Raw genomic sequence first — 16,074 nt, 5'->3', positions numbered from 1 at the left:
AATTTAACGGGATCTGGTAAATTTAAAGAAAAATTCCAGTAAATTTAACAGAATCCGGTAACTTTAACAGTTGAAACCGTCATTTTCGTTAAGTTTAACGAATTTTGTTAGTTTACAATTTAGGCCCTATTTGGAACCAAGGTTTTTTGACAAGTTTGTATGCTATTAGTTTTTTAACAACTTTAGCTACAGGAACCCCAAAAAACTTGCAAAAAACTTCGATCATGTCTGAAACTTAAATGAAACGACGTCGTTTTGGGGTCAAAAACTTGAAAAAAACTTGCGGCATTACGGGACAAGACGACTCGTTTGTGGCTTCTTTTTGGCCTCAGCATCTGCTCCTGCTCGTCGGAAGCTGATACACCAAACGAGAAACGGCGGTTGAAGTTGGTCAGACCTCTAGGAAGCGGAGCTGTGAACAGCCGATCCATTGCAGTCACAGCGAAGGTTCAGTATTTTGGAAGCAGCTCGCAGTCCGGCAAGTTGACGGTGGTCCAGTTCGTGTCCTCCACCACGGTCCGCCTGCTCAAGCTTCCCACGTAGTTGCTGCTACAAAACCCCTCTACTTTTAGGTGCAATATTCTCCTCCATTCTTCGTTTAATTGAGCTCGGCAGCTCTGTTTTAATTTTTTTTTTCGGACTTAGCAGCGATCAGCTATTGCCCGGCAATGGCTACCCATTCAACCTATATTAGGATCCCAGGAACAGTAGTGGAGGGATTAAATCCCTTTTTTACATTCGGTTTGCTTCGATGCCACGAACCTGCTGTCTGCTTAGTTCTGTAACTAGGAACCTGCTTCGATGTCTGCTTAGTTCGATGTCTGTTTCCATTAAAAATTGCTTCGATGTCTGCAATTAGAACGATGCCAGGAACTTGCTTCGATTCGCATTTAAATGGAAAATGGTTTTTTTTCCTTTATGAAATTTGAATCTTCGTTTTTGAAAGTTATTAAAAAAAAAAATTTAATGCTACAGTAAAATTTTTAAAAAAACTTATACAGTAATTTTTTATATAACTTCTACAACTTTTACAGTGATCTACAGTAAAGTTTTATACAAACACCCAAAAAACTCACCTTCCAAACAGGCTCTTAGTTTAAAATATGAGGTGTCATTTTATATATTTTGAAACTACGAGAGGTTTTTCTGTGTATTAGATATATTACAGGATTTTTTTGTTTTTAACCATTAAAAAAACAATCAAATGACATGGAATCCAAAGTAGTACTGCTCATACATAAACTATAGGGGCCTGTTTGGAATCTGAGTTTTTTTGAAAATTTGTCTAAAACTTTACTATAGTGCACTGTAAAAGTTTTTGAAAAAATTTTGTAGAAACTTTTATAAGGTGAAAAATTTTGTAGAAATTTTTGTAGAGTGAAAAACTTTTTTTTTCTTTTTTTTCTTTCTCTTTCTTTTTCTCTTTCTTTTTCTTTTTTTTTCTTTCCTTTTTCTTTTCTTTCCTCTCTTCTTCTTTTTCTTCTTCTTCTTCTTCTTCTTCCTTCCCCCTCCCCCTTCCCCGTTACCTCCGCCACCCGCAGTAGCAACTCCACCAATGCCACCTCCCGCCACCCCTCTCCTTCCTTTTCCCTTCTCCTTCCCTCTGCTCCACCACCTCCCTCTGCGCCTTCGCCCTCTGCCCCGCCACCCCTCTGCCCGCAACCCCCCTCCCCCACCCCTACAAAAGCTCCTCCACCACCCTCTTTGCCCGCCACCCCTGCAAAAGTTTCCCCGCCACCCCTCCCTCTCCCTCTCCCTCTGCTGCCACCTGAGTTTTGCAGCAACAGAAATGATTTTTTTTTTCCAATGTTCCATCTCCCTCTCCTCTCCTTATCTTGCCGAGAGAATAAGCAGCAACAGCCGGGTGTAATTTTTTTTTTTTTTGCAATTTTCTTTCTCCCCAAGCTGCGAGAGGGGGAAGGTGGCGGGGAAAGGCAAAGGAAAAAAGGGGAGGGGGGAGGGAGAAAGAAAAAAAAAAAGAAAAAAAAAGATTTTGGAAACCAACATATCGGTCAAAATGGGAGGGAAAGGAGAGAAAAAAAAAAAGAGGAAGGCCGGCAAAAGTTGGCCGGAATAGTTACCGGCACCGGAAGCGGCGGTGGAGGTGGTGGCCGGTTGGGTGGGGGAGAAAAAAGAAGAAAAGTTGCATTTTTGGTGAAAAACCATCATTTGACAAAACCAAGACACCACCTAATTCTTTTGGCTCTCTACCGGCTCCTTCTTCTTTCCCTCAAGAAGGGAAGACACAAAAAAAAAAAAAAACAAAAAACAAAAAACAGAGAAGGACTCCAACCCCCAACTCCCTTTTCGGCCATCTCCATCTCTCTCAATTTTTCCACCATCCATTCCACAGAAACTCTCTCTCGGTTCACTTTCCATACACAAGCACACGAAGCACAAAAACCCTCTCAATCTCAACCACTCACAAAACCAAAAAAAACAAAGAGAGAAAAAGAGAAGAAACACTCTTCACTCCCCAACTCTCATTTTCCGCCCTTCGCCCCAAAATTTCCAACATAACTCCACACATATTTCTCCCACAATTCAAGTACAAAAAAGAGAAGCAAGCAAGATAAGGCCAAGGTTCAAAAGTCTTACCAAAAGCATCAACTGAAGGATTGCCATAATTATTGAGGTATATTTTCAGTTTTTTATCATATTAAAACCATGCTTCATTGCTTAATTTTCTTTTGCTTTCATTGGTTTCCTTTGTTGATTGAGTTGCTGAAATTTGGGATAAGCCATGAATAAAAGTTAAGAAAAGAGAAATGCCTTGTAAATGCCTTGTTTGTATTTGATAAAATGCCACAATGAAAATATGAGTTAAGTTAGTGAATCTTTTGTGCCTATTTTCGTCAAAATAGATTATTGTAAATTGCACAAGGTCCAAAAATGTTGGATTATCTAAAAATTTTGGAGTTTTTGGAGCATTAAAAGCATTGGAATATTTTTTTTTTCATTTGTGGGCTGTTTTGACTTAATGTATCATTTTGTTGTTGTTTTCTTGTCAAACTAAGAGTGTGGTTGTAAGGAGTGTATTGGTATAAATTTTATGATTTTTGGTGAAGGTTATAATGATTTCAAAAAAAAAAAACTGGATTTTTTTTTTGGTATTTTCATCACTTTCCAAAAACGAATTCTATGCGAAAAATTGAGTGAGAGGTATATTTTGATGAAATTTTGTGATCGGAAAATTTGCCAGCGGCCGGCGGCGGCCATAGCCACCACCAGCAAGGGTTTCAGATTGCTGGAGAAGTAGAAGAAGAAAAGGGGAGGAGGAAGAAAGAAAAGAAAAGAAAAGAAAAAAGTGAATGGGCTAATATTTTATTTTCTGGTGGGTCAACTTCTTTATTTTCAGTTTGGCTAGAGATTTCTTTTTTCTGGGTTTTCCTCTGGGCTTTGGGGTAATTTTTTTACTTAGCCTTGTTTCTCTTTTAATGAGGATAGCCTGTATTTTTTCTTTTGGGCCAAAGGCGTTCAGCCCAAACAACTAAAATAAATGACCCAGAGTCTTTCTTCTTGCCCAAATAAGAAATTGAAATTTTCACTTTAGCTCCTGATCTTTGGAGTAATTTTACTGGGTCCAGAAATTTTACAGACCCCTAAACTTTATCTTAACTAAAATTTTGATCCCCTAAACTTTTGAAAAATTATATTTTTGACCATAAAAATTTTCTAATTTTTTCAATTTAGTCCCTAGTGAATTTTTTACTCTCTATAATAATTGTTTCTTTTCTTTAATAGCTAATTATGTTCCTTTTGAATGTATTCAACTTGTAATTTTTTAGTTGCCCTTAAGTTTCTTTATGTTTGACATATTAATGTGAATATGATACTACTATTATTGTTATTATTATTATTTCCAATTAAATTGGTGCCATGATCCTTTTGTTCATTTTGAGTATAAACAAGGTAATTTGACTCCATTTAGTCACCACTTCAAAAGAGAGGTACCCCTATTATTATTTAAATGTCAATTACATACTCTTACGTGCTCCTATGTGTTTATATATTTTTATATGCTTTGTTATTTATTTGATTCAAATGTTCATTCAAATTTTCTTATATTTGTTTAGTTAAATTTTTATAATTATTTGGGGGGTATTTAAATACTTCAAGATGTAATAGATAGGTAATATTTTTTGAAAAATTGTAATTAGATAGACAAATGTAATAGATAAGATAGATAAGTTGATTTTATTATATTTTCCCATTTTAGATTGTAATTAGGTCCCCTATTGTAATAGATAGGATAGATAGGTTTATTTTATTATATTTCCCCATTTTAGATCGTAGTTAGACTCCCCGTTGTAATAGGTAGGTTTTGCGTGTTTATGTGGTTTATGTGTTTATATGCTTTATCCGCTTTCCTTAGGAATTTTACATCTAGATATTATGCTTATATGTTACGTGCCACGTGCTTGTATGTGTTTATTTGTTTTAATTTATGCTTTATTCGTTTTACTATATATTATTAATGCATGATGTCACCACATTAATCCAACGCTAATTGTGACTTCCCCTTCCGGGTGTTTGCTCGTCCAACGCTAGTAAGGACTTTTAGAGATTGGCTAGTCCAATGTTAGGCTTTTAGATCGTTCATGCGTTAGATTTATCTTTTGCGTGACATTTAATACATTTTCATGCATATTTTTTAGGATTTTATCTCATTTGCATGATATTTTCTATTATACTATCCTCTACCCTCTATGCTCTATATGTGTTAATCATGTCATTTAGAATTACATTTCATTTAAGAAATTGCAAAATAAGTTAGATCATTTGCTTGTCTTGATTAGGAGAATTACTTTTTTTTTTTGAATATGGGAAATAGACTATTATAACTTTTTAGTTTAAATATTCCATTGATCCTTGTATAAGGAAAATTATGTCACGAGTCTTTACCTCGCATACGCATTATATTGTATCCCTATTCTTTGGCCACTTATATCTTGATGTATAGTTTAATTTTCTTTTCTTTTCTTTTCTTTGAATTTCATTTATGTATGCTCGTGACCCATTTTAATGGATTATTTTGGACTTCGTAATTAATGCGATTGGTATCAATTAAATCCTTGAATAGATATTTTGTCTCTTCTGACATTTTTAAAATTTAGATTTACATTCATGTAGAAAACTTCCAAATGTGATAAATCTAACGGTTAGATTGGGAAAATTTTGATTAAACCTCGCAACTAGTTTAGACTAGATTGAAAGGGTGCCTTAGGTTTGAGTCGATCGAACCTTTGCTTTCCCTTTCTTCAATCATGACTCGCGAACTCATTTTTCTTTTATTTTTCAAAATCTGGAATTGTTGAAAAGGGTTTTATTTTATTTTATTTACGTTTTATTTTAATTTTGTTAAAAAAAAGTATTTTTTGGGTGATTTGGTACACTCCAATTCAATACCAAGTAGCGATTCCTATTTTTTCTTAAAAACCCTTTTAGACTAAATTTTGGGTCCAAATTGTTGCTTTTTTAAAGTCCCATTCTAGGTCTTTTTTATTTTTTTTTAAAATCACATCTTTTTGTAAATACGATTTTCATCGCAAAAATGGGGCGCGACAACATCTGATTGTGTTAGCTCACTATTTAATTTTTTTAGTTATGTAATATAAGGTTCTAGGAGAAATCATTTATTTCAGCGACTTATTTATTGCTAGGTAAAAAAAATATCCTATTTGGCTCTATTGATCGTCGTATATGGGAAAATAAATTATGATATATATCCCTCTTTTACCTTAACGAATGTTGATAGGTCAGGAAGTGCCCGGAGTTGGGATATTTTTTTTTCACTATTTGTACATTCTTCTCATCCCTGTTAATGCCTCTTAAATGGGACATCCTAAATTAGGAAAATTTTTAATTTTATGGTGCCTTCTCTCTCCTAAGTTATAAAAATCGATTAACTAAAAATAAGTCAATTAGATAGCAAATACTTGCCCCACCTGAGCAGCTCGGTTGGTCACGGAAGCTCCTTAGAAGCTGTTGTCCATCTCCCCCACTAGGGATCGAGTCCTAAGGTTATCGGTCCAAAGAGAAGGGGCCTCTCTTCTTAAGCCGTAGGAGGATTAGTCGGGTCCGGCTTACCCGCAGCCCGGATACCTCCTACGTAGACTAAAAAAAAAATAAAAAAAAAGATAGCAAATCCTTGGTCATCCTCCTAAAGATTGTTTATGAATATTGGAGTAACATGAACCTTGTTCCAACTCAACTACAAAAATAAGTAGAGGTTCAAAAGGAAAACAGGGTACAATCCAATTGGTTTAATTTGATGAATCAGCTCCTGCATCTTCATTTTTTTAATTGTTTTTAGAACTCAATTTTTTGTTTTTCCATTTTTTAAGGATATTAATGGAAAGAAAAACATAAATTACTAAATGACCAAATCATATTTTTTTAATATAGCGTAGACATAGATTTGAAGTAATTGTTCGAACCTCCTTGTCATGCAACACTGAGGAATCCCTGTGACACTAGCTGATAGATTTCTACATGAATTGGCATTTAAGCTTTGGAAGGCCACAAAATATGGAGCTTGAAACGTAGGCAAATTTTGAAGCTTCGGAAAACGTTTGACGATTAGTTAAATAACATATCAAAAAGAGTCTTTCATCGTCTTCTTGTTCCCTCTTCTATTTATTGGATGGAGAGCGTATTTTTATTTCCTTTTGCCATATTTATCTTGGCTTTGCTTGTATCTGTTCATGAGTGGGAGGCTTAACGCTCGAGAGAATAATCCCATGGGACATAGGCAACAGACGTACACTGTTAAACAGCCACTGTATAATGTAAGATAATTACCAAAAATTAAAAAAAATTGTATAATCTAAGACGAAAGGTGCTACAAAACAATAGACCTTTACCATTTTGTGTGTGAGTGGTTCAAATTAGTCTCCAATCATTGCAATCTACAAATGATTTGGTTCTAAAGGACCCAGAATGGGTACACATAAGTTTTTGCCTCCTTTTGGTTGCTCCATTGCGATCTAGGAGACATTTAAACTAGGAATTTGCACCTCATCAATGTCAGTGCCCTGAGAAAAACACAGGTAGAAAATTCCCACTTAAAAACTGTTTGCAAACACCATACAAAAAGCTAGAACAATCATTTCTAGTTCTTAGCCTCAGATTTCGCGACCTTGTCACGGAAAGCTGAATTTTGAAGTCAAAGACCTTTCGTAAATTGCTTACAACTTTATTGATTTGATGACTTAATTTGCTTACATCTCAGTAAAGCACAGAAAACCGTCAACTACTAGAATCCAAGGATATATTTCTGCATCTAGACAAGAAATACAATTTGACTATCACATGTTTCTCTAGTCAATAGAAGAAATATTACCAAAATCGTCCACAAGTGATGTTCACAAAAGGCGTCTGGATATGATACGTACTTTTTAAAGTAATTGTCGTTCTATAAGGCCATAATGAAAATGTAACTTTTGTTTCTCTTCTAGTCGAATATGATATTGAGATTTTGTTCCCGAACGTAATTGGTTTCTAAGATCAATTCCAGCTCTAGGCTTTTTTATTAGTTAGTCTTGATAAAACTCCCAGACGGTGTATTTTTTTGAAACGAGATCCTTGGTAATGCGACATAAAGACTCCTTATTCTTATTTTGCTTAATGGGATCATTCTCTAAAGCAAATCCGCAGAACTGGCACCGAGAAACCAAGTTGTGCAAAGGTTGGTCGACCTTCATGGACTGATCAAGTACAAAAGGTTTATAGAAACAATAGGATCGTAAAGTATTGTGAAACTAAGTAGTTTTAATGGCTGCACGAAAGATAATCTACTGTTGAACTGTTGATTTATTCTACTTTATTAGCTCATTTAGCATTGAGCAGGTTAAGGGCATAAAAGCTTATATACCCTATAGGACTCTCCTAACTTGTCATACTAGATGGCATTTACTATGATTCAAAAGAAGTAGAATAAAGTTATACATTTGTGCATATCGCTTATAAATTATGTTAGTTTCTACCCCGTACTATAATAAAAAGTTTAGAGTAAATCTTACAGACACTGATAGTGTATATACTATTACCATTTGATTCATGACATGTGTGCAAAAATTGAATTCAAATTCAAATTTTACATAGTTGTCATTCATTCAATGTTGATAGCGTATACACTGTCACCATAGGAAAGATTAATCCATAAATTTGTTGATAATCTTTTTTTTTCGTATCATTTTTCCATTACCAAAATAAAAGTTTATATACTTGTATCCAGGTTATTTTTGACATGTAAGCTAAAAATATTTATGTAGACACAGAATTTTGACCCTCATCTAAAAGTTTTGTCTCTTAAAAGACTTTGCATAACTCGATGTTTTTCAACTCAATTTTCTATTGAATTCAGTTCCTTTTTAAAGTAGCTTTTATTTTTTTAACATTACTTAGCATAATTTTCAAGGTCTGAATGAAAATGAATGATCGATGTATTTCATTCTTAACGGCCCATTATCTATTTCTCCAAAAGCCCCAATTCAACAACGCAAAAGAAAAGAAAAGAAAAGAAAATTTTGAAAAAGCCGAAACAAGCCCCAACATCCCGAGTCCCTTTCTTTCGAACTAAGAAAAGAAAAAGGCAAGCCCCCCACGGTTTGCTCGGGCGGTCCTTGTAGCTCCATTGAGTGAGAAGGGCCTGGGTTCGATTCCGAGCTCGGGCAGCCGGGGTAAATTCCTGATGATTCGGTGGGGCCCGCTCTCTCAGGCGCAGTGGGATTAGTTGGGGTTAATGGCGGTGTCAGGTATCCAGTCCCAGACCGCTACCCCCAGATACCCCTGTGTTGACAAAAAAAAAAAAAAAAAAAAAGAAAAGAAAAAGGCAAAAAAGGACGGTGTTTTCTGCTTTACTTTTTTGACCAATTCTCCATCCTAGTCTTCTTCCACTCCATGTTCTTTTTGTTGTTCTACGTACGTTCATTTCATGTCTATATATTCTTAAATTTGAAGGCTTCCAATCTCCACTCTCCACTCAATGATTAGAATGGCCTTAATCGGCTGATAAAGGTTGAGACTCCACATTTTGCTGGCGCATTTTATTTTTGAATGCATTCTATGCATTTTTTTTTTATTATTTAAAGTGATTGAAGAGATGGGTTATTGCAGCCCTAAGCTGTTTAGTTAAAGAATGCAGTTGCTGCTATTAAACTTTATTGCAGAATGAGCCACAATGTCAACACTTGATTGCATAAGCATAATTTTGTACACACAAAATTCTGCACTGGTCAACAAAATTTAACGATTTCAATGCAGATTTTATGGGTTATCATTGTGGCTGCAAACTGTGCAAAATAAAATTTTGAATAGACCAAAATGAGACAAATTGAGAATTTCTTACTTCCTGTGTATGGTTGTAATATAACATTTAACACTACATATGTTTTCTGTATAATGGTTTGCTCCTTGCTCTGTTTTCATCATTTTCTTTTGGGATAATTTCAGATACCTCCCTTCAGATTTCTGACAATTGCACATAAATACTCTCCAATATCAAAAATTACACTGTCTTCCCCTTGATTGACATATTTGATAACAAATTAAGTCCATATCAGAAAAAGTAATCTCAGAAGTAATGAATCGGTCTTGTCAAACAATTATATTCCAAGTTTGCGCTCATTGAATCTACAAGAAAATGAGTTAAAATTTTGGGCAAGAAAAATGGCAATTAAAAAAGGAAGAAAATTTGGCACCAAGTTGATACACTTAGAACATGAAAATAACATTAACAAATTAGTATTCTGGATAGTAAAGTTCTTCAAGAACCATTGGAAGTGCAATGGTACTTTGTGGACAATATATAGGCATAAAATGCTAGTGAATGAGCGAAAAACAGAAGCCAATTTCAGCTGAATACAAAGGCAACCAAAGAAATATGTCTTCATCAAACTATCATTGGAGCTTATTTCATGCAAGCACATCATTGGGGATCAAAAACAGAAACTGTGGGCACTGATGCAAAGCTACAATTAAAATTTTTGAAAGCAAAAAAAAAAAAAAAATCCTGGCAAGTTATATTTTTGCTATTCTAAGTATGGCTATTTCGAGTGATTTGATGGCAATGAAACTAAAAAAGTAAGTAGTCAAAGATGAGAAGATCCAACACAAGTTCAAAAATCAAAAAGCATTGGCTGCAATACAGTGTCACCTACCAAAATGTTGATAGTGATCAACCTAAGTTTACTAGTTATGTTCATTTTCATTTAGATTGTAAAGTCCATTTGAAATATGGATAAAACTATAAGAATGTACCATCAAAAGTTGAGCCTTGGTAGTTATATGGTGACAAAACTAGAAGGCCATGGTTCATCTACAATATTTAGGAGTTTATCTACCATTCTTCAAAATCAAAGATTCCAAATATACAAAGCACTATAAACTAAATAAACTAAAAGAAGTATTAAATATAATAAATAACAAGGTCATACACTTCAAGTTGATTGAATAACCATAATAAGCAATCCCAGACAAAAAAAAAAACCATTTCAACAAGGTTATACACTTAATGGCACCAAATTGCTTATAAAAATATTATACTTGGAAGACTTATCTTTTCCCCATATTTTTAGTATTTTAGGGACTGATTTTGTGAGGGTATTTCAATCACTTTATTGCTGTTGAGTATGACATCTGACCACATCAAAGTCAATGCGGAGGGCAGTGTAATTTTTTATATTGGAAGATATTTAAGTGTAATTGTCAAAACCTCAGAGGAGGCTTCTGAAATTATCTCTTGTCTTTTTATATTTTTTGGGGCTATCCTTGCTCAATCATAGGTTAGATTAACATTTTCAATGATGAGTCACTTCGGGTGCTAGATGAAAATCATTTTAAAGAAGTGGGTTAATGGACAATTAGTAGATTAAGTACCAACCAATAGATTGTCTACGATGAGGGGGTAGCATTAGTGGACTCTTTTCAACACCCACATTTTTTTTTTGTATTTACTGCTAATCATGATGGAATTTTGATCTTCAGTTTCATTATCAAATTTATCATTGCCATTGTATTAGTTGATTCTATACCAGTAGCATCTTTTGTTGGAAAATGGGAAAATCCATTGTAGAGTGAATGAGAAAATCGTTCTCATAATGGCACTCTTTGAAAGAATCCAAGGATAATTATCTATCATTCATGTACCTGAAGATTCATGTACTTAGGAATTAAGCATTCATGTACTTAATTATTGATACATGAATTTGGAGTTTTCTTATCAAGAATACATGTATGTACGTGAATGTGGTACTTTGATAAATGTGAGGATAATTAAGTGAAATTTAACATTTGTTTCCAATTTCTACAATCACCCTTGGCCAGCATCTATAAATAGATAACTCTCTTTTTGTTTCAAAAAAGATCACTCTCTCTATTTTTCGTCCTTGCATCTTCATCTTTTATAGTGTTCCATATTGCTCTAGTTCGAGTTCGCTGTGATGAAGAAAGTTTGGTGCTAACATATTCACCATTAATCCGTTGTATCCTGGGAGACAGACGCCTACTTAACCTCAAGCACTCAACCTGAAGAGGGCGAATCTGTTTTAAGAAAATTGTGCTCACAAGTCTCGGATTGTAATTTTTCAATCATTTCTTTCTTTCTAGTTTGTATTTATTCTTTCCTATATTGTACCAGCCTACTATTACTAACATCTTTTAGACTGTACGCATAAATCTGGACATGGAATTGCAAATGTTTTCAGCTTGTCTATCACCTAATTTTCATTTTTCTGCTCGAAATGCAGGTAGGCAGCTAGGCTTACCTAGAACAAAGTAAGGGTAGAATGACGCAATACCAATCCATCGGAACAAGAATTAAAACTGAGACCAGAGAACAGTCTGAAATTTGCAGGGAATTATCACATTCTGCTCTACCATCTTTCAGGTCCGGCCTTAATCCATCTTTATTCTTGAATCAAGATGTAGATATCATTTACGGATGATTGAGGCTATTGTTGGAAGAAAATCTATGACATTTTGCTGACAACGTCGGAATTCAATTCATTTTACATGATTAATCCAATAAGGTAAAAAATTAAGGTCATAACCACTGCATCCATCAAGGTCCAAATGAAATAGCTAACCCCGTACATCAGCACCATTTATATCACTCACGAGTTTTGCACGTCATTATCTTGTCCCAAAAATTTCATATTTTTTGGTGTTAAATATTTTGACAAATGCAAATTGTTATCATCATAACATTTTTTCTTTCTTTGAAAGTGGTTTTTTTGAAAAATATCATTTACATTGAAACCATGAATCTAATATTTGTCAAAATAGTTGTCGAGCATTTTAGATAATACTGATACCCATAATGTTATGCATAATAAACAAAAAAGAATGTGATCATTCTAGGACCATACATAAAATCATAATACTATGATCAATTATAAACAAAACAATATTGCTAATCAAGGATCATACTTCTAGACATTAAAAACTAGAGCAGCCAATAGAGCTTATAAACATCCATAAAATAAATATTTAAATAATAGCTTCAATTTCAAAAAAAGGTATTAGAGTAAATAAATTACATTATTTTATTTCTATCATTCTAGGATATTTTTTATATTGTGCATTCATCTGCTAACTTCAATCTCTTGACAAAATCATTTACCAACCAGATTTAGATATGTCTTGGTTGAATTAACATCAACGGAAGAAGTTCCAATGAAATGATTTAATTTTAACAATTGAAAAGATGAAATTTGACTAAAATACTCAATGTTTAGACATAATTTCAATAAATTCTAATTACTTCTTGCACTTCATCTAAAAAAAAATTGTATTAGTACAATTACAATAGGTTGATTATTTATAACTCGAATGTACAACCAGTTTTTCTTTTCTTTTCTTTTTCAAAAATTTGAGTGACCAGAATTTTCATGCCAACTAATGTTTGTTCACGTACTTTACTGTGCCAATTTCACATGTTATATGAGTTGAATTTGTTAGGAGAAATTGTTCAAAATGAAATGAGATGCCCTATTCTTTAATTAAGTAGATATGAATATGAACTTTGTGTTCTTTTAAATGTTATGTTTGTTGATCATGGGATGTAAATATTCCACCATAATTATTTCTAGTTTCCAGTTGATTTTGAAAGAGTAATTAAAATTTTATTAGCAAAGGTGATGAGTTTATCCTTTTTATTTTTCTTTTATTCTTGTTTGTAGCTTTTATGTTTCCTTTTCTTTTAATTTGATTTGTAGTTTTTATTCTTTTATGTTGATGTGTATTTTCTTGGTATTTGTAATTATAAATCTATTTCAATAATATTAATATTTTTGACCAACAATGAGTAGGTAAAGAGTTTTGGTTGGGATGTTTTTCATATTTATTACCATTATACAAATATAATGGAATGTGAACTTATATTAATAAATTGCCACTATAAATGAAATGAATAAATCATATAATAAAAGAAGGAGGGCATAACAAGAAGTACAAAAGCTAAGACAATATTGTGCTTACACTCTAAAGCACAAAGACTCACCTTACATTTATAGTAGGAATAGTAATAGTAGTAGTAATGAGTAATGACAATGATTACACACAAGCAATTTAATAAGAGTAGAATCCTAAAGAGGTTTTCACTATCAGTCCACATGATGTAGCTCAATCATAAATATGAATACTTATAAGTTATTAATTAGTTTTAAGTGCATTCCACGTTCATATCACTATTCCACGTTTCTAAATGTTACTGGAAAGTAAAGGATAGTGGTTTAATTTAAAACAAAAAAAAAAAAAGTTATCGCCAATGGAAAGAAATGCAAAAAGTTAAAAAAAATGTCAAGAATAGGAAAAAGTAAATCATAACTTCAAAATCAGGAGAAGAGATCTTATAACCCAATCTACCTGCAGTCTACCAGATATTAGTTTACCGACTTAGTATGACAGGTAAGATCGGTTTTCAAGTGTTCGAGTATGATATTGAATCCGCTTGAAATCATGTTGTTGATCATCTTCTAATTCTTCTATGGTGGAGAATAACCTATAGGCAAGTTAGAATTGTCATGCAATCAGGGCATAAATTGTGAAGCAACATCAGATCAATTCTTGAACCAAGCTTGGTTAACCATATCTGACTCAAAATTTTGGGGAGTCGTGTGTGCCAGGACAAAATGCTTTATGTAACTACTTCTCATGTTTTTGCTGCTTTTCCATCAAAGGTTAGGAAACTTATTTATCCCATTCATGTTCCAAATTTAACTTCAACAATACTATCTGTCAGGGAGAAATAATTTGAGAGAGTACATCGAAGAATCTAATATATAAGTCAAGAACTCAATTTTGATCCAAAAATTTAAATTATTAGATCTCGATCTCTTATTTACATATTAACGCTCTTTCTTCATCTCTCGAACCAATCGTTTACTGATGAACTTAATAAATCTCTCTCTTCATGAGTAATCTTTCACATTAGATCCAAATTTACAAGATCTTCTCCGATCCCACTTTAATACTCAATACAAACCCACATTAACACCTAAGGTCATCTTTTTCTTCCAATCATGGACCCACTCTTCTTCAACATCCAAACTGTATTCCGGACCTTCGCCAACCCTTGATTCCTTGGTCTAATACCAACCTGACCCCTTGCCAAACTCATGACACAACTAATCCAACACTAGTCAAACTCCTTAGCATTTCGATCTACCATCAAGAAGAGAATTTCACTGACCCAATTCTGAGAAGGCACTTGTCTATGAGTAGCCTAGTCTCGCAACTAGAAGTTTTGATACCACTTGTTATGAAGAAACAACTCGAGAGAACCCATCAAAGAACTCAATATGTAAATCAAGAACCCAACTATGACCCAAAAGTTTAAATTATTAGATATCGATCTCTTACTTATATATTGACCGTTCTTTCTTCATATCTCGAACCAATGTGAGACATAATCCTTTAGTTATGAACCTAACACTATTCATATTAACTTGATTGGATGAACTTAACTAAGGTTACATTTGATAAAATTGAAATTTAAAAACTGAAATCTAAAGTTTGAATCTGAAGTTTAAATCCATTAAGTTAGTAAATTTTTAAGTACTAAATTTGATACATTTGAGTGGATATCATATTAAGTAATAAGTGAATAACTTATTACTTATTTTTTTGAGCAAATTTTGCCTAAAAAATTTAGTTCCACTTAATAAATTTAGATATTTTAGTTTTGATTATCAAACACGTCTGAATATGTTAATAACTGAACTAATCTGAAAAAAAAATTTAAAATTTTCAAAATTTCAAAGAAAGGAGGGAAAAGAAAGACAAAATTCAAAAATTATTCTATTTAAAATCACAAGAATCATAGCAAAATTATGTTACAAAAGATGACTGGTCTATTTTGCTGAATCTTTTGATCATTAGTATAGTTTTGTTGTTTATTTATGTTGTTTAATTTATTACATGTGAACTTTTTGAATCGTAAAATATGTGTATTAATTGTTTTTAACTTCTAATTATTTTTATTTTTTACTAATACAATTTATTTACATGCATAAGGGGGTATTTATGAAATAAAAGTTTCATCTCTCTCCTTAAAGTACATTTGTAATGTTACTTTTTTTTAATTGGACTAATTTTGTTATCAAAACCTTAACATCAAGGGAGGTTTGCGTAATTTTACAAACTTCAGGGGAGGCTAGTAAAATTGTTAGAAATCTCAATGGAGGTTTCTGAAATTATCCCTTAAAACAAATAAAAATTTAACAACAAGTTTTTGATACACGTAATCAAAATAACCTTTAATTTGTAGAAAACTTACTTTGGTTATAGTGTGACACCGAATTTCCTTTAAAGTTGTCCGTACTTCTTTCTTCCGTCGCACGGAAAAATTCTTAATTTAGCAGAAGTTTTTGAAGTACGTATGTTTCAGTTGGAGAGGGAAAGTGAAGTTACATTATTTAGTTTGGAATAGATAGAGTTGGTTGTTTGATCATTTTGGAACATGATTGGATTAACCATCCATTATCTACTAGTGGTTTAGTAGATTTAGGATGTTGGGATAAATTTGTCGAAAAAATAAATAAACTTATTACTTGTTGTTTGGTAAATTGG

The 16,074-nt window shown here is 33.1% G+C and overlaps 1 long non-coding RNA gene across 1 annotated transcript; it reads left to right on the top strand.

Moving 5' to 3' along the window:
• The first annotated feature begins 2,163 nt into the window (after positions 1-2,163).
• LOC140007414 (uncharacterized) lies at positions 2,164-4,781 on the top strand. Its single transcript, XR_011814724.1, has 2 exons — positions 2,164-2,635; positions 3,203-4,781. It is a non-coding gene; the product is annotated as an uncharacterized lncRNA (long non-coding RNA).
• The last annotated feature ends 11,293 nt before the right edge of the window (positions 4,782-16,074 follow it).

Source organism: Coffea arabica, chromosome 5c, assembly GCF_036785885.1.
Source record: "Coffea arabica cultivar ET-39 chromosome 5c, Coffea Arabica ET-39 HiFi, whole genome shotgun sequence".
NCBI lineage: Eukaryota > Viridiplantae > Streptophyta > Magnoliopsida > Gentianales > Rubiaceae > Coffea > Coffea arabica.
Note: the sequence above shows the minus strand (reverse complement) of the source record. Positions and strands in the feature narration are given on the sequence as shown.